The sequence below is a fragment of the Protopterus annectens genome, chromosome 2.part0, assembly GCF_019279795.1.
Source record: "Protopterus annectens isolate FY-2018-M chromosome 2.part0, PAN1.0, whole genome shotgun sequence".
NCBI lineage: Eukaryota > Metazoa > Chordata > Ceratodontiformes > Protopteridae > Protopterus > Protopterus annectens.
The window spans coordinates 1,115,589,284-1,115,608,755 of record NC_056728.1 but is presented as its reverse complement, the minus strand read 5'-3'; positions in this window follow the sequence as shown (position 1 = coordinate 1,115,608,755).

Here is a 19,472-nt window from a genome sequence, read left to right as displayed (position 1 = left end):
GTTGTGCGATATGTCCTGCCTTCATTTTTGCTTGTACTTCTATCCATTTCAGAGACTTTGGCTGGGATTCATGAATGCCTGCTCATTGCGCTAAACTAATGAGCATGATGGGCTACATGCTTGCAGTTCAGGAAACAACAGTACATGTTGTGGCTGGCTAAAAAATAAGGGACAGCAGAATTATAAGCTGATGACCATATAACAAGCTATGCTGTATGCTAATGAAGTAAAAAAACATGCAGGATTGAATCAGGAACATAACACACATGCAAACACATTACACCCGACTTAGCAAGTAATCAGCCATGTTCTCACATAGAGCCACAGGAATACTTTAACATATGTTAGGGGTTGCTGCAGCTATTGCAAACCTGTATCTGCAAGAGGCTCTGTTAGAAGGTGTGTTGCTGCTGCTACTGATGATATTGCCAGATGTTGCTGTCAGAGGTGTAGGGTTATTAGGCCACATATAACCTACTATTAAACAGGATTGGACAGGGACACCATACCGGGAATAGTGGATATCTGCCAACCCCATTTCTGGCCCACAGGAGTCATACTGTTCCTATCCCAGTGAATACTATAGTATGTGCACCTTTACATATTTTAGTTACAGGAACCTTTCAGTGACCTGTAGGGGACACAGTGGTGGGTTCACAGGCTTCTGCCTCAAAAATATTCCACCAGTTCTTCAATGCAATGCTTCAACATGCAGGGGAACATATAGGGTTTCCACATACCCCAGATGAAAGAGCTAGCACTGTGAAAAATATCTATGCAATTGCCAGGTTCCCTGAGGTACTGGAGCCATAGAGTACTCCCACACTGGAATGAAAAGGCCTCACCTGGTGTCTGGGACTGAGCTGCTTGAACCACAAAGAGTATTATTCCATCAACTACCAAGTGGTCTGTAATGCCCACAGTATCATCTACAATATGTGTGCATGCCACCCTGGTAGTTTACATGACTCTCACATATGGCACACATTTGACCTCTACCAAAGGTTGCAAGGGGTGACATCCCATAAGGACATCTTGAGGGGGTGATAGACATGCACTAGAAACTTGGCTCATGACTCCTATGAGAAATCCACAAAACTCCATTGAACAAGTTTACAGCAATGCACACACACATACTAGAAACATCATAGCTGTGTGTTTGGCCTGTCCAAGTCACAGTTCTGCTGTCCAGATACATTTGGAGGTGCCCTGCAGTATGACCCCACCAGCTCTGCAAAAATACTGACTACATGTGCCATCTTACATAATATATTACTTAAAAAAAAAACAGTTGAAGCAGGGTGGCCCAGTACAGGTATCACAGTGCACAGCACCACAGGCATAGGTAACTGACAGAGATGAGGTGCTAGATGAGAAGCCAGCAGCAGGGTATGACCATGGCAGATATAAGCAGGCATAATATGCCATGGCACTGGTCAAGAGGCAGTAAATTGCATATACAATCACCACTTAAATAACATAAGAGCTTAGCAGATAAAGCAGTCACACTGATGCCTTCAAACAAACCAAACTTTGCTTTCCCATGCACTGGCTGGCTACTGTAAGCATCTGACATAGGCAACCCAAGAGTAGGACACACGTATTAGGAGAAGCAAAGGTGTGTGATCAACCTACCATGAACAAATACTATAGTGCCCAAACAAAGTGAGCAGACAGTAAAAATGATGCACACACAGGAATATCACAGCACAACTGATATAGTGGGCAAATATAGATACTAATTCTAACAATGATGCTTATCCATGTATTTCTGGCCACTCTATGCAGCAAACGTAAGCAACCAATGTCAGATACCTTTCCACGGGGCATGACTCTCTCAGCATCATCTGCACAGGAGGGTGAGCAAGCTATCCTATACACATATAACTGCAGAACTTATGCAAAGTAAGTACACAATAAAAAAATGCAGTTACTCACAAGAAAAATAAACTTTTCCCAGGATTCAATAAACTCAGTGTAGGAATAGTGTTATTCCTACATTGACTGAATGGGGTTTGTGTCTGCATACCCTTCTCAGCAGCACACCTTTCATATTAATGAGGGAACGCTACTGAGATGGATCTGTAGACACGATCACAGAATGAGTGCAGGGGAGATGTTGCAATAGTGCTCAGAGATCCAACATGCCCCCTGCACTCTCAAATGGGTATATATTATGTAGTCGAAGGAACTAAACGTTGACTACCCTTTCATCGACACATATGTGTCAAACCTGCACTTGAGCGAACGGCCACATCATCGATTTTTTTCCAAAGGAAAAAAATTGTTTGGCCATTGTTTTAAATCTGCCTTTTTCCCCATTGTAGTGCGATCCTAGAGTTAGTATATTTAGTTAGGGGGGTGTGGGGGGCAGACCCCCCACTTCATAGTGTTTATTATATTGTGTCGTGTATAGCTGGCTTACTGATTTTTTCCCTTGGAAAAAAATTGATGATGTGGCCGTTCATTCAAGTGCAGGTTTGACACATGTGTCGATGAAAGAGTAGTTGACCTTTAGTTCCTTCGACTACATAATATAGACCCCTCTCACTTTTTAAATACTTCCAGTGTTCGTGGACAGTGAAAGCAACTAATAACAGTAAAACAGTGTCTGCGGACGCTGAAATAGATAGTAGGACGTGAAATCAATGCAGGAGCTGTATGACAGGTACTGACACACACACCCTATATTGTGAAAGTGCCGTACAACACTTTACAATACTTTCAGTGTCTGCAGACACAGCAGACACTGAAGCAGGATTGTCAATGGGAAGCAATGCAGGGGGTCTGTGATAGGAGCTGTAACACACCCCCTGCATTGTCAAAGGGTCGTATGGCACTTTACAGTACAAGTGTGTCCTCAGACACACAGCATACGTGTCAACCTCTTAGTGACCAAAATCCGGACAAAGGGCAACAAAATGGGGGGACAAAGGTCCAAAAATAGGGACATATTTTAAGTACAGCCCTTATAAACTTAGAAAGTTGATAGAGTAACAGGGTGTGTTTCAACATAACATTTTCTGAAGGAATAGAAGTCTGAAATTCAAATGTATGCCATTATTTAGTGACTTAAATCTCGAGACCAGTCCATTGATTTATAGAAAACCAAGAATTTTATGAGGAACAAAACAAAAATATCAGCCAAACATCTGGATAGTCTGTGAAAATCTTGACAGTTGAGAGGTACGTAGACACCTCAACCTCTTCTACCAAGAAATCTGGATAAAGCCATGAAATAAATGTGGGACAAAGGTCCCAAAATAGGGCAAATGTAAAACATATTGCACATACCATCTTAGAAAGTTGATAGAATGACAGGTAGTGCATTACCAAATATGAATCAGCATTAGTATTAATATATGTAATGAAAGTGGTTTTATTATTTTTTTTCCATTATAAGTGAAGTTTAAGCATAGCTGAGCGGGTATGCATGTCGTGGTGCTTTGCTCAGCATTGCTTAAACATCTTAGAGGAGCTAAATGCAAATGTATAGCTAAAAACCACAATGGTGAGATAGCGTAGTGATTAGAGACTCAGCCTTGCATGTAGCAGTTTACTGTTTGGATACCAAAACTAGCCCTTCATTTTTACATGGGAAAGCATTGTTATAGATTTTTTTTATTTTCTTAAATGATGTAGTAATTGATATTTGTTAACCAGGGTAGTGTAGCTGGTCAAATATTGAAATGTCAGTGGATATAAGATGTGAAATCACCCATGTAAACACAAGTGTCCCATACAGTATAGTCACACCCCAAGGTAGTGCAATGAAAGCACATAGGGGACATAATATAAAGTAAATTATATACACTTAATAATATGTCAGTAATGATTAATTAATTTGCAGTTCTGAGATATTTTTTAAAATGAAAACTGAACAATGCTTAGCAGTGCTTAGCTCTGCTTAGCTGATATGAGTATTGCTTAGAAGTCTCTTTCTAAGTAGTATTCAGCCCAGCTGAGCAGATTTGCATACCACTAAGCACTGCTCAGCATTTTCCCCTTTAAGCACTGCTCAACTCACCTTAGTGGGTTGGCACACTACTGAGCTGTGCTCAGCATTTTCAAAAATAGTCCAGTGACAGCAAATGGCAGGAATATGGCCTTATTTAAACTGCACAGGAGGGAATACAGCCAGAACCTGTTGTAGTTTGATCTCTGCAGGAACTTTGTCTGGTTTTGGAGAGGAAGCACGCTTTTGGGCACAGTTTTTGGGCAGCTTGGAGTCCAGGATCATGGCTGGGATCCTTGTTAAGGACCATAACCACAGGCTGCTGCAGGGCCAGTACCAGGGCTCACAGTACAAAATGGAGGCCTGGGACCATCTGGCATGTGATCTCACCAGTGCTACTGGAATCCCCTGAACTGGTGAGCAGGTACAGCATCATTATGCCGACCTAAACTGTAGAAAGGGGGTGCTCTTGGCACACTGGATTCAAGAAGCTAGAGATGGGGATGCCCCAATAGTGAGTAAATATCTCACCCATATCAGTACCAAAATCTAGCCTAAGTATGTGATAGACATGTATGCTTAATGTTTTTTCCCCTGCAGCTGCAGAAGACAGAGCTAGCAATCTTGCGGCCCATGCTGACAGATTGGCGAGGTTGCTGTGAGAGTCTGGTGAGTACAGATTTATCTTGCAGTATATAGTGCAATAAATAAGGAATACATTGTTTACTGCCAGTAGGTATAGTATGTTCTGAGTGTACTGAATAAATAAAAAGTTTGTCAGACCAATAATGATCTACAGGATCTGCAGTACTACTTAATGTAGAATATCAGCTGTAAGAAAGCACTGTATCATGCTACTGAAATAAAGATTTATACCACAAACTGTTGTGTTTAATCTGTTTTGTTACTGAAGAAATATAAAGTGTAAAACAAGATATAAATTAAATAAGAAATATATCCTGCACTACATCTGAACCTTGATTAGTATTGTGCAATAGATTACAGGCATCTTTACCATAACATCAACAGCTTAGGATGTCGAATGCTAAATCATCGACACCTAAGCTTAAAATAGCGAATGACCACATCATCAAATTCTTTCCTGAGGAAAGAATTTGGGTGGCCGTCGGTAAACAAAATAAACAAACACACACAAACATAGTGGGGGGCATCACCCCCCCACACACCACAATGTGGGGGGATTGCACCCCCACACCCCCTAACTAAATATACCAACTCAGAGATCACTCTACATTGGGGAAAGGGCAAATCTCCAATAATGGCCATGCAAATTCTTTCCCGAGGAAAGAGTTTGATGATGTGGCCATTCGCTATTGTAAGCGTTCGACGCTTAGGTGTCGATGATTAAGCATTCAACAACCTAAGCTGTTGACAATTCAATAGGAACCCAATTACAGTTTGTCCCCTGCAGCATTGCCTTGTGTTAACCTTGGCATTTCAAATCGATGTAGTCCTGAATGTGGGTATGCTTATGCAGGCAACATAGGTAGGGACTGCAAATATATGATATCCAAATGTATATGAGTCAAGTATGCAACCCAGCACCCTGCTATACTCTGTGCAGATCACACATATTCATATCTAGTAGGTGTCAAATGTGTACAGCTGCTTTCAAAGTATTAATACACAGTACAAGAACCATCTGTCAGGCATGTATGTTCAACTGTCAATACAGTATTTGGTGACACTCCACTTAGATTACAAGGTCAGACTATCTAATCAAATGAGTATTAGGCAGAAATCAGTCAAGCAGTAGACAGTGATTCCCCAGTAGCTCGATGTGTTGAGAAATAGATCTGTTTTTCATTTTTGCACCCACATACCACAGTTTGAATCCAGGGAGTGGAACTAAGATGTGTGAAGATTTACAGAAAAGTAAGCCTGAATATTTGTACAAATAGTCAGGTAGTCTCAACAGATATTTTTTCCACAGGTTTTACAACAGGTAAAGAAATGATTGTAGTAGCTGTATGAAGGGTATCCTAATAAATGTCCAAATGTTCCCGTGTCCAACCCCATGCCTGCAAAAGACAGCAGGATAGGTACATACACCATGCACTCTTCCTGATACATGTCTCTCAAGTGCCACTCTATCACGGCTAATGATTACTGTTGGCAATAAACTTTGACACAGATATGAATATAGTTGAAGAATGCCAGTAACACACTCACACAACATCAGTGCAGGCTACACCTTGTTAGTCATATATGTAACTCTAACATGTACGAGTCCCGTTCATTCATGTACCCAGAGTACTCACACTTTGGCCCATAGCATTCCAGCTTGACAGTTTAACAGTTATGTATGTGCTACAGAAGCTATAGACCATAGGTAGATATAAAGTGAGGGCAGACCTGTAGAGTATTGAGCAGTACTGTTGTAAAAAATAGAAGTGTATACAGTTGTTAATGGACTATTTTCTATACCCCCACCTCTTATCTGCATCAATAATTATTATCCATATTCTACAGACATATTGTTATCAAAATCTAATATTGGGACTTGTGCTCTATTATTGTTCATATATTTAATTGCTTAGAAATTAACATACTTTGTTCAAATACCATTGTTGGTGGCCTGTTGCCACAAAATTTTGACTGCTATTCCATATATGCATGTGTTCTGTTTGCGAAGCAATTGTGTGAATGCCACTGTTGTGGGTTAATTGGAACACCCATGCATGCTGTTATAACTAATTTGTTTTGTTCATGACTAACCAATATATTTTGTAAAATCTCAACAACATAGCATGTTTGGGAAGGCCAGTCCTGGTGGATCCACCTGTCCTGCCTCTTCTGGCCATGGCTCTGGGCCCCAGCATGTCTGGGACCCAATCCAGATCTACCCCCTCCGCTGGTCCTGCAACACCCTTGGGTGGAACTGCCTCAGGGGACAGGGCCTGTCCCCCCTTGGGCGCAGGTATGGAGAGGAACCGGTTACCTGCAAGAAGTTCTGGGGTATGATACACAGTGTCATCTTCTCAGAGTTGGATGTACACCTGCGCTAGATCAAGTGCAGACTGGAGCACCTCAAGGGGCACCTGATCCTGTTGTCCAGCCCCCAGCACAGCCACATTCGGGGCCATGAAGGTGCAGTGGTGACTGCCCATTGGTGGGGATCTCAGTCCCACTGTATCAATTTGGGGGCTCATGGGCCTCTGATTCCCAACTACCCTCCTCGTACAAGATGTTTACCCTCCTCATGTGTCATATACCGTCCCTGTCTGCTGTCTTGTGTGTCTTGTCTGTCTGTGAGTGCAATCTATCCAAGCCAACCTACCTCCCCAAACATACCTACAGCCCTTCCCATATATCCCACTCTTTCCTTAAAAAAACATCTGCCATGCAAAAAATCATTGCCCCATACATAGCTCTAAATTTTGCCCCATGTACAGTGATGTAAATCAGTCTACCCTCAAATTACTCTACAAATGTATGTTGTCAACACCCCTCCCTGTGTGAGGCTGTAAATTCCAAATTTTCCACATCATTCACAGCTGTTGCCGCAGAAGATATGTAGAGCTATGGTCCTTTCCTATACCAGTCCTGCACATCCCTAGCTGATTTTCCTAATGTTTTACCCAATGCTTGCCCCCATTTCACCACTTTCCTATCACCCCTTCTTTTCTTTTGTTTTTTTTTTTAAATAAGCACAGGTCTAAGTGAGAATAAGTAGTGCAAAGTGAAGCCAGGCAGGACTAAGTGCCTTTGGCATCACTTAGCATCGCTCAAACCTATGCAAACCCGCTTACAGTTGCTGAAAACTGCTTTAATCACTCTGTCTCAATCAGCCTCTGTTCTGCCCAGCAACAAAATAATCAGCCCTGGCAGGTCCCAAAACCAAGACCCTGTGCACTACAGTCAAAGCAATGTACCACTACGCCATATGAGCTGTAAGAATTTGTAATGCTTTTACAAATATATCATGTATTACAGTAATTTAACATAAGGGGAAAAATACACATCACTAGCAAGTCTTAAACACAGGATCCTGTGCACTCCAGTCACAACAGCTATCACTACTCCACATGAGCTGTGAGAGCTAATAATGCTTCAATAAATATATCATGCAGGATGGTCATCCAAGATTAAGGAAAAACCTGTGGAATTAGTATATATATATATATATATATATATATATATATATATATATATATATATATATATATATATATATATATATGTGTGTGTGTGTGTAGAGTTACCTATCAAAACATCTACTCTTCATAACATCTAAACTCAAAACATCAAGACCATAACATCTAAACTTCAAAACATCTAAAGCTCCTAACATCGAATCTCAAAACACTGAAAACTACAAAGCAACTATAAATAACATCCCACAGAGTTTTTACTATGTTTATGTAAGGAGGCAAGCCCCCGGCACCCCCCCAAGTGGGGTGCTCCACCCCCACACCCCCGTAAATTAAATATACCAACTCCAAGGTCGCACTACAGCAGGGTTAGGAAAAACTTTTTCTCCCACTGTTGTGTGACCTTGGAGTTGGTAAACACATGGGGGGTGCTGGGGGGGGGGGCTTGCCCCCCTGCATAAACATAGTAAAAACTCTGTGGGATGTTATTTATAGTTGCTTTGTAGTTTTCAATGTTTTGAGATTCGATGTTATGAGTTTTAGATGTTTTGAAGTTTAGATGTTATGGTCTTGATATTTTGAGTTTAGATGTTATGAGGAGTAGATGTTTTGATAGGTAACTATACATATATATATATATATATATATATATATATATATATATATATATATATATATATATATCTATATATATATATATAGATATATATATATATATATATATATATATATATATATATATATATATATATATATATATATATATATATATGTGTGTGTGTGTGTGTGTGTGTGTGTGTGTGTGTGTGTGTGTGTGTGTGTGTGTGTGTGTGTGTGTGTGTATATATATATATATAAGTATATATATATATATATATACACATATATATATGTGTGTGTATGTATAAATATATATATATATATATATATATATATATATATATATATATATATATATATACACATATGTATATATATATATATATATATATATATATATATATATATATATATATATATATATATATATATATATATATATATGGATTTACTACTCACCGAAAGCACATTTCACTGAAAATCAAATTAGAGTGCACTTTTCACAGAAAGCTCATTTCACCGAAAACACAATTCACAGAAGCACATTTCACCGAAAGTTGTAGATGGCCTTTACCCCACTGTAGTGCAACTTTGGAGTTAGTATATATAGTAAGGGGGGGGTGTGGGGCACCACCCCCCACATGGGAGGTGTGGTGGGTGTAGCCCCCCACATATTGTATGTATATATTATTGTCAGAGAACAGTAATATATTGCAATTACATGTATCCATGTATATAATTCAAAATATTTTAAATATGTGGGGGGGCTACACCCCCCATACCACCCATGTGGGGGGGCAGTACCCCCACAACCCCCCTTACTATATATACTTACTCCAGGGTTGCACTACAGTGGGGAGAAGGCCATCTACAACTTTCGGTGAAATGTGTTTCGGTGAATTGTGTTTTCGATGAAATGTGCTTTTGCTGAATAGTAGTAGATCCATATATATATATATATATATATATATATATATATATATATATATATGTGTGTGTGTGTGTGTGTGTGTGTGTGTGTGTGTGTGTGTGTGTGTGTGTGTGCATATATGTATATATATGTATATATATATATATATATATATATATATATATATATATATATATATATATATATATATATATATATATATATATATATATATATATATATATATATATATATATATATATATATATATATATATATATATATATATATATATATATATATATATATATATATATATATATATATATACATATATATATATATATATATACATATACACACACAACCTCTTAGTGCAAGAAATCTGGACAAAGCCTAACAAAGTGGGAGGACAAAGGCCAAAAAATAGGATCATACTTTAAATATGCATTTTATAAGCTTAGAAAGTTGCTAGAGTATCACGGTTTGTTTTAACATGTATTTTCTGATAGATTTCAAGTCTGACACACAAATGATTGTCATTATTTAGTAACTTCAATGCTCACATCATCCCTGTAATTTTTCAGAAATCCAAAACAGTTATGGGGAACTGACCAAAAATTTGACCCACACATCTGGGCAGTCTATGAAAATCTGCACAGTTGAGATGTATGAGTGCAGTCATGTAACATTAGAGAAAAAACACTGAGAGATGCCAACCACAGCACCTTCTGAACTACAGTCATACCAACACAACACTACATCAAATCAGCTCTGGGGAATTGCCCATGCATTTGCAAATATATCATGCACTACAAGGATGTAATGTATGGAAAGACAGACATTGGTGGGAAATGGTCTACCCACAGCCAATTGTACCACAGTCACAGCAACATACAAGTAAGTAAACTGACCTCTAGAGTATAACGACTGCTTGAACACACATATCCTGATTGCCAGTCACACACTCCTCCTATATACACTGTTCTAAGTCACAGTGTACTTGAAATCCTGAGGTGCTGAGACATGTCTCAGTCTGCCTCTATGAACATATATAGCTGATGGACCACCAGCAACTGTAGCAGCATGCACAGTCAGGCAGAAAAGGATCTATGACACACACATCTGCCCATCCCCCTACTCAGCCCAACAAACATTTACACACTACACTGCTATACAATCTTGACAGTCTGTTAACAATGGCCAGATATGCATAACTGTCAGCTGTACAGATTTTGACAGAATGTCCAGGGTTTAGACCATATTTATGGCCTCTTCCTCATAACATTTCTGGGATTCTACTAAATCACTGGGATGATATCAAGAGTGAAGTCATTAAATAATGATATACCATACCTCTGAACCTCTTAGTGCAATATCTGGACAATGCCTGACATACTTGGGGGACAGATGCCCAAAATAGGGACATGATTTAAATAATGGTGTTATAAACTGAAAAAGTTGCTGGACAAGGTTTGTTTTAACATACATTTTCAGAAGGATATGACATCTGAAACACAAATGGATGTCATTATTTAGTGACTTCAATCATCAGATATCCGAGTGATTTTCCAAAAATAGAAATTGTCTGAGGAGCAGACAACACATAAGAGGCAAATCTCTGGACATTCTGCAGAAATCTGCACATTTGAGAGGTATGTCATATGCATATCAGTGTCAGACTTTAAATAATGCAGAAAATGCATGTCCAGACAAACCCTGTTAATCTAGCAGATTTCTAACTGTATAACAGCAATACTTACAATCTGTCCCTAATTCTGCAACTTTCTCTCGCATTTTGTTGGGCTTTCTCCACATTTCTTGTTCTAAGAGGTATTTCCACCTACCCTCTGTGATGCTGTAGCTCCCACACCTCCATAAGTCCTCCTCACAGGCAAGGAAAAGGGGCAAGGCTCCCATGAAGGACTTAATTATAGCACTGTGTTGCCATGTCATTGGCTAATGTAAAGACAACACAGCTGTTCTGGAAGCAATTAGCAAGTGGGAGACACCATCTGGTGCATAGCTCATCACCTGTTCATGAGCATTACCTACAAAAGAAAAGCTTCTGCCTATTCAAAACAGGTCTGAACCTTTCTATGTAAAGGCAGACTGTGACTACAGAAACCTACACATCTGCAATACTCTGAGAAAACTCTGCAGCACTATAATAGGTATGTCAAACAATTAAGCATGCAATAGAATGCAGAAGGGAGTATGCAATAATGGGAAATAGAAAGTTAAACAATAGGTCTCAACAAGACTTGCTGGACTGACATGTTGCTGTCCAGCACCTACGGCCATCCCTGCTAGCTCTGTCTGCAGTGACATAGATCACAGCTCTGGCCCGTGAGTCACCCCAGCAAAGGTCAGCTCACATATGACTACTACTGGAGTGTCTGTTGTACAATACTGACTGTCCTGCCAGGCCAGCTACCTGGGATATTGTAAATATTCACGTCACTTGAAAATGCTACTATGATACATATGCTTGTCTTACAAATGTAAGAGACCTATATAGGGTATGTGCATAGTAAACAACTGGCGCAGAAGTGTGTGTTGAACTGTATGTTATATACTGGGCTCATATCTTTCAACTATCCAGAGTTTTGCAGACTGACTACATGTTTGCCTCATATTTGTAGTCATTTTCTCATACAGTTACGTTTTGTCTGGCATATCAGTAAAGATTGAAGTTATAACATAATAGGATATATTTGAATGTCAGATGTCATATCCTTCAGAGTATTCCTGTGAATACAACACCTAATTTGCTGTCAACTGTCTAAGTGTGTTACAACAATATTTATAAAGTGTCACTATTTTTGGGCCTTTGCCCCCATTTATGTGTGCCTTTGTTCAGATGTCTTGCTCAAACAGCTTGAGATGTATGACTGAGCTGCAAGAGTGTAAACACAATGCGCCATACTGACAAAGAACAGAAATGTATATCAAGTATTACCTGTGCACATGCATGTAGTAAAAGTAGTAGCTGGAAGTCTCAAACATACAGACATGAGTTGCAAAATGTCAGGTAAATATGCTGTACTTGTTTTACAAATGTGTAATCTTAGTTTCAGTGCATCAAACAGACATAAATGTCTATAGCTACAAGTTGTTGTATTGCCTTGAAACAGAAATAATTACTAGTTTGATTATAATTACTAGATTGAAATTGGAAAAGTGTTTAACTGTGTCATGACTTTGTATCCAAGCCTACACCAAACATCTATATGAGCACCTACATAGCTGTATGGAGTCAGCAATACCGGACTGGACAATATCATCTCCAGCAAGGTAGATTAAACCTCTGAGGTAGACAGCAGCAATACACAAACTCCATAATAGGTGGAAATATTGGCTGTACAGGGCCAAGAAGGAGCAGCTGCCAAACTGGAAGCAATCTCACCTTTGTCTGAACAAGAAAATAAGGTTTCATGTGAATTACTGTAAGGCTAACTTTGAGTGCAGATTGGACATGTCCACCAAGGCCAATTAAAAGGCCTTCTTCACATATGTCAGCATTCTCAGAGGCAATACCCAAATCTGCTCTGTACTGGTGGTCAATAACACTACATACACATACGCCATCAATATAGCCAACCTGCTGCAGACAGGTTACGTGAAAACCTCATCCCCCCTGTCCTCCCATCAGTAAAGGAGGACCTGCCCCCCTTCCCCTCATCATCAGGGAGTAGGGTCCATAATGACCTCTCAAGGACAACAAACTGAGGTCTCCATTGGACCTGATAACATCCCTGGCTGCATCCTACTTGAACTCAGGCATGAGCTCTCAGCTCCATTACACACTGTAGTCAACCAAAACCTGAGCACCAGTATTATCTCATCTGCATGGAGAACAGCCACTGTCACCCCTCTACACAAAAGTGGAGCATCTACTGACCTAGCCAATCATATGCACATCGGCCTAGCTAGCCTGATCTGCAAGGCCATGGAAGGCATTATCAAGGAACTTATAAACAGGGACATTGGCAACCTCAGAATGCTTGAGCCAACACAGTTTAGTATTGTCAAAGGGAGATCAGTCCTGTTAAACCTGGTCGACTGCTTTGAAGAAGTCAACAAACACATGGACGAGAGGAAGATGGTTCACATTGCCTACCTTCACCTAGCCAAAGCCTCTGACAATAATCCCCAGTCAGCCATAATATATAAGCCTACACAGCCAGGCATCAACCTGTATGTTACCAGATGGGTAGCTAACTGGCTAAATGATAGTACCCACTCAGTCAAAGTAGTGGAGCCACCCCTAGTACTAGACTATTAAAGAGCGGTGTACCTCAAGTATCTGTCTGGAGGCCTCTACTGTTTGGGATATACTGTTCTGAGGTGCAAGACAAAACCAGTGGTCTGTGGCTAACCAGGTTTACAGGTGACTGCAAGCTGGCTACTGTCTTACATCCCCCAGTGATGTGAGCATCCTCCAAGAGGCTCTTACCCAAATTAATGACTGGTGCCAGAAGCATTGCCTAAAACTCAATGCTAGGGAATGCATCATTATCCCTGTTGTGGTAGATGTCATCCATACTAGTTATGACAGCAATAACAATGTACTGAGCATGCAGCCAGCCGTTAGCTGACTTGTGCACCAAGGTTGATAGCAACCTGACAGTTTCCCACCACATTGTCACCATTGTAAGGAAGGCTGTCTACATGGCCCACTTCACAAATAAGGGTATGTCATCCAGGAATCAGGTGGTCACAGCATCCTTGTACTCCTCCCTTATCAGACCCATTACACAACAGAGCTCACCTTCATGCTGGCATATGTAACCCTTTACAACTGGTATGCAACCGTCTGCAAGAGGACATTGCTCTATGCCTTTCAGGGTATCCCTGTCTATGACTCACTCTCTATGTGTGTCTCCCTGTGTCTCTCTCTTCCCTTGTCTATGTGTGTGCATGCTTGAAATATTGTTATATGTTGTCTATATATATATATATATATATATATATATATATATATATATATATATATATATATATATATGTATATTTATATATATATATATATAGATATATATATATATATATATATATATATCTATATATATATATATATATATATATATATATATATATATATATATATATATATATGTATCTGTGTATCACATGCAACAGATGCAGATATATCAGATATGGGCCACCTACAGCTAGCTGAGGGTAATCCTGTCTGATGCGTGTGGGTAGAGTCAGTTAAGGTGTACATAGCTGTCTGTATGCAAAGGCATCTATGCACAGTCCGATGTGATTTTAGACATGGGCTGTAATTAAGTATAGAAACTTGCCCAGTATGACCTTCTATAGTAAGAGTGGGACTCCATTTCTGAGATAGTTGTACTCCAGTCCGGGGTTTTGTGTGCTACAGCCAAACCTCTCAACCTGTTAGTTCATAGATTCTGGAGATACCCTGCCAAAATGGGGGAACAATGGCCTAAACTTAGGGAGACACTGTAAATATTGTTTTTTTTAATATGGAAAGTTGCTAGTGTAACAGGGTTTGTTTTAGCAGACATGTTCTGACATATATGACATCTGACACTGTAATGTATTGTGTCATTACTTATTGACAGAAATCCTCAGATCATCACAGCGATTTACCTGAGAAATATGAGATGAATGATGCACAGACAAAAATTATGAGGCAAACTATAGACATTCTTGCCCAATCCAGCCAGTTGAGAGGTGGTTATAGCCGATGGTGATGAAGCCTTGTAAACAGTCCAGTACCTCAGTGGTATGCTGGCTGGGGATCACCTGCTTGTGTGTTATTCTTCTTACCAGAAAATTCATATCCTGGTGTGACTGCATACCTCTCAACTGTACAGTTTTTTGCAGAATGTCCAGTGATGGTGATGAAGCCTTGTAAACAGTCCAGTACCTCAGTGGTATGCTGGCTGGGGATCACCTGCTTGTGTGTTATTCTTCTTACCAGAAAATTCATATCCTGGTGTGACTGCATACTTCTCAACTGTACAGTTTTTTGCAGAATGTCCAGATGTCTGTCTCATAATATTGGTCCGTTTTTCATAAAATTGTTGTTTTCTGGCAAGTTAGTTGCAAATAATTAAAGACTTAGGTTAGAAAATAATGACAGAACATTTGAATTTCAGACTTCATAACCTTTAGAAAATTCATGTTATTGCAAAACCTGTTATTCCATCAACTTTCTCGGTTTGTGAGAGCAATATTTAAATATTGTCCCTATTTTTGGGTCTTTGTCCCACTTTTATTTTTGACCTTGTCCAGATTTCCTGCTCTAAGTGGTTGAGAGGTATGGGTGTGGGTACAGACTGCATTCTACTGAGCAGAGATGTCCATTATATGTGTGGTATATTCCATATAGTACTGTGATTTCCAGGTATGTCAATGGCAGAGCAGTATAGGGTAATGTGTTGAACCAATGACAGACATTTGTTTATAGGTTGATATGCTGATATGAGATTACTAGGCTATTGGCCCTGAAGCCCTTATAACCCTCACAGACAGGGGTGTAGCCCATGTTAAGATATGTCTGCACCCAGAGCCCCTGTACAGCAAGGACACAGGTGGAATCACAGGACTGTATTGTCTGTTTCCCATGCACTTATACAGTAAGCACTTCACAAGAGGTATTGAAGCACTCAGCTTGATGTGGACAGGGAGTGTATTTCACAGATGGAGGAGTCTGTGGGACATATATCTGTGACACCCAACAAGCCCGAATGATATCACAGACCAGGTTGATACTGCACCTACAGGTTGATTGAGTGAGCCTTGACTTCCAGATGTGCAACAATCCCATCAAGGCATGGTCTGGATTGCTTTGTATGCTAGACAGAGGTTACCTCTGGGGAGTCTGTATGGAATTGAGTAGAAGAACAGTGCTGTTAGCCTATCTGTGTAGGGTAGGTGTTTGAGGTCCTGGACTCTCCTGGTGAGGAACCTCTCTGGTCTCTCCAGCTGCTACATGTGCTTTGTGAGGTACATGCCGAAGGGGGCATTGTACAAAATAATTGGCCTTATGAGGTTAGAATACATGGATCTTATGACCTCTTTGTCCCAGGGGAGATACCCTTACTTTTGTGTTGACCCACCTATGAAGCTTTCTGTACAATGGAAGCAACATGATGCTCAAACTTCAGGTTGCTATCAACCTGGGTGGCCAAATGCCTCACTACTGATTTTGTATGTAGGACATTGTTGTTCATGTGATAATATGTGGGGACATCAGTCTTTCCAAAGGGGATGATGATGCATCTGCAGGCATACAGCTTGAGGCCATGTTTCTGGCAGCAGTCATTTGTTTTGGTGTGACCCTGTTGTAGGACGTCCACATCACTTTAGGTATTGATGACTGTTCCCAGCTTGCAGGCATCTGCCAACTTGGTCAGCCATAGGCCAGTGTTTTTGGCCTGCACCTCAGGGAAGTATATCCCATATACCAGATCCCCCAGACTGATCCCTGGGGTATGCCACTGATTATGGGTGTACTGCTTCACTTGGCTACTGCTATTATGAATATGTGGGTTCTAGTTTGATACCCATCTGGTAACATATGGATTGCTGCCTAGTTGACAGAGTTCATGTACTATGGCCAAGTGGGGAATAGTGTGTAAGGCTTTGGCTAAGTCAAGGTGGCCAGAATGCACCATATTTCCAGCATCAATGCCTTTGTTGGCTGTCTCAGGGAAGTCATGCAGAGTTCATTGACATACCTCCCCTTGAGAAAACAGACTGTGTGGGGTCAAGCATTTGGAGTTTGCTAGTGTCCCTGTTAATGAGGTCCAGGATAATCCATGATGATCCATAATTATAATACCTCAGACTGTTTGTTTTGCTATGTTATTATGAGGCTACATGTTGGCCCTAGCTGTCAACCTGTCACAGACTGACATCTGTACAAGCCCATATATGACAGTCAGACACAGGCTCATATAGGAGGACAGGGTGTTAATACTGCTCTTGCAAACATAGACAGCTGGGAAACCAGTTTGTTATAAGCTTGCTTTTTCTTATGGGTATGGCGTCTGCTTCTCCACTGTCTGCCACTGACGTTTTGACATGAACCTTTCTTGTTTGGCACATAGTTTGGCAGGCAAATGCAATGTTAGGACAAGCAGAAGAGATGCAGGAAGATTACTTGTGATCCTTCTGTGACAGCCTGTCATTCCAGGGGTATGGATAGTGGCCAGTGACTTGTTGTCAGTGCTGACACAGTAAGGTGGCAGCCATTTAACACCTGGTCGTACACTGACTTTCAGGTACCTGCTGTCCTACTAGGCACTGTGTAAGTTACTCCAGGCTGTGTACTGTCCATATGTGTGTCCCCCTGTCCCTGACTTTTCCAGCTTTCCTGCAGTGACAGATATTGACTTCTGGACAGTGTGTACAACTCCTACCATAGGTGTAGCTGCATGCATAATAGTTGGCACAGAAGGTAGTGGAACATGGACCCTGCCAACCACAGTACTGTACTTTGGCCACTAAGCCACAACAGCCACCCACCTCCTGATAGTATTAATCACGCATATACATAGTTCATTGACCCCTGCATACTGTGGACATGTGACAAGTTATCAAGTTGATTGGGATAGCCCTGGGAATGTGTGCTCTGCTGCTACTCCCCTACAAACATACATGTTACTGCATTTCTATGGGGGCACAGGTGCGCTGGGGGAATACCTGTCAACTGTACACATTTACACAGACTGTGCAAATGTTGGCTTTACTTTTTGGTTCCATTTAGCACAGTGTTGTGCCTGTCTTGGCGAATACTGGCATATCACTAAAGACCGAAGTTTAGAATTTAATGGCAGACATTTGAGTTTCAGACTTCTTACCCTTCAGAGACTTCATGCAACTGCAAGACCTGCTGTGATATCACTGTGTACGTCTGTAAGAGGGCTATTTCATCATTGTCCCTATTTGTGGACCTTTGCCAGACATTTTTTAATGGTTTTCTACTGCTGACTTGCTAGGAGAGGGTGAGGGGCGAGTATAGGACCCTATCATTGACATCCGTGCATGTGACCTATGGCCCCCCAGTTTATTTGTCCCTCACATACACTGCAATGAGTTTTGTCACCTAGGGGACTACTGCATACTCTGAGGAAGCCAGTATTGGGCAGACATTTCCTGTTGTCCTACATAGCTGTCAGTTGTCTGCTGCTATCCTGGTAGGCCACCCCATTCCTTTGCATACATGTAGCAATACCTGAGCTATGCTACCAAAACATACTACTCCATTCATCTATTGTTAAGAAGAGTGACTTACCTTATATGTGCAGCAGTTGTAAGGATGGTGCTTGAAGGCTGACTCTGTCAGACGCATGCAGTATACAGCCTATACATGGTAAGGTACAGGTAGTGTGATGTCTGTGACATCCATTTTACTGTGTATGCTAGTTGGAGAGTTGTCAGTCCCTGGGTTTCTAGGGTGTCACTGTATGTGCTATGCATTGCCTGATTGCCAAGGCCAGGGCATACTGAGCATGCCTACATCTGCCTACAGGGACATGCTCAGGGGGTTCCTCCTCCAAGTCCCCCTGTGCCTGTGGATACTTTGGCAATGGTGGGGGGGGGGCTGTGTGCCCCTTCCCTGTGATGTTCCTGCTGCAGCTGTTTCTGCAGGATAATATTGTGTAGCATGGCACATACTATGACCATGAGCGCACATGTGACTGGAGAGTACGACAAGTCTCCACTGGATATGTCAAGGCAGCGGAACCATGACTTGAGCATCACACACACAAGCTCTATAATGTTCCTAATTTGTGCGTGTGCCTCATTATGGCATTCTTCAGTGGGTGTGTGCGCATTTCTGATGGGTGTCATCATCCATGATTCCAGTGCATAGCCAGCATCCCCCACACAATGGCCATATGGG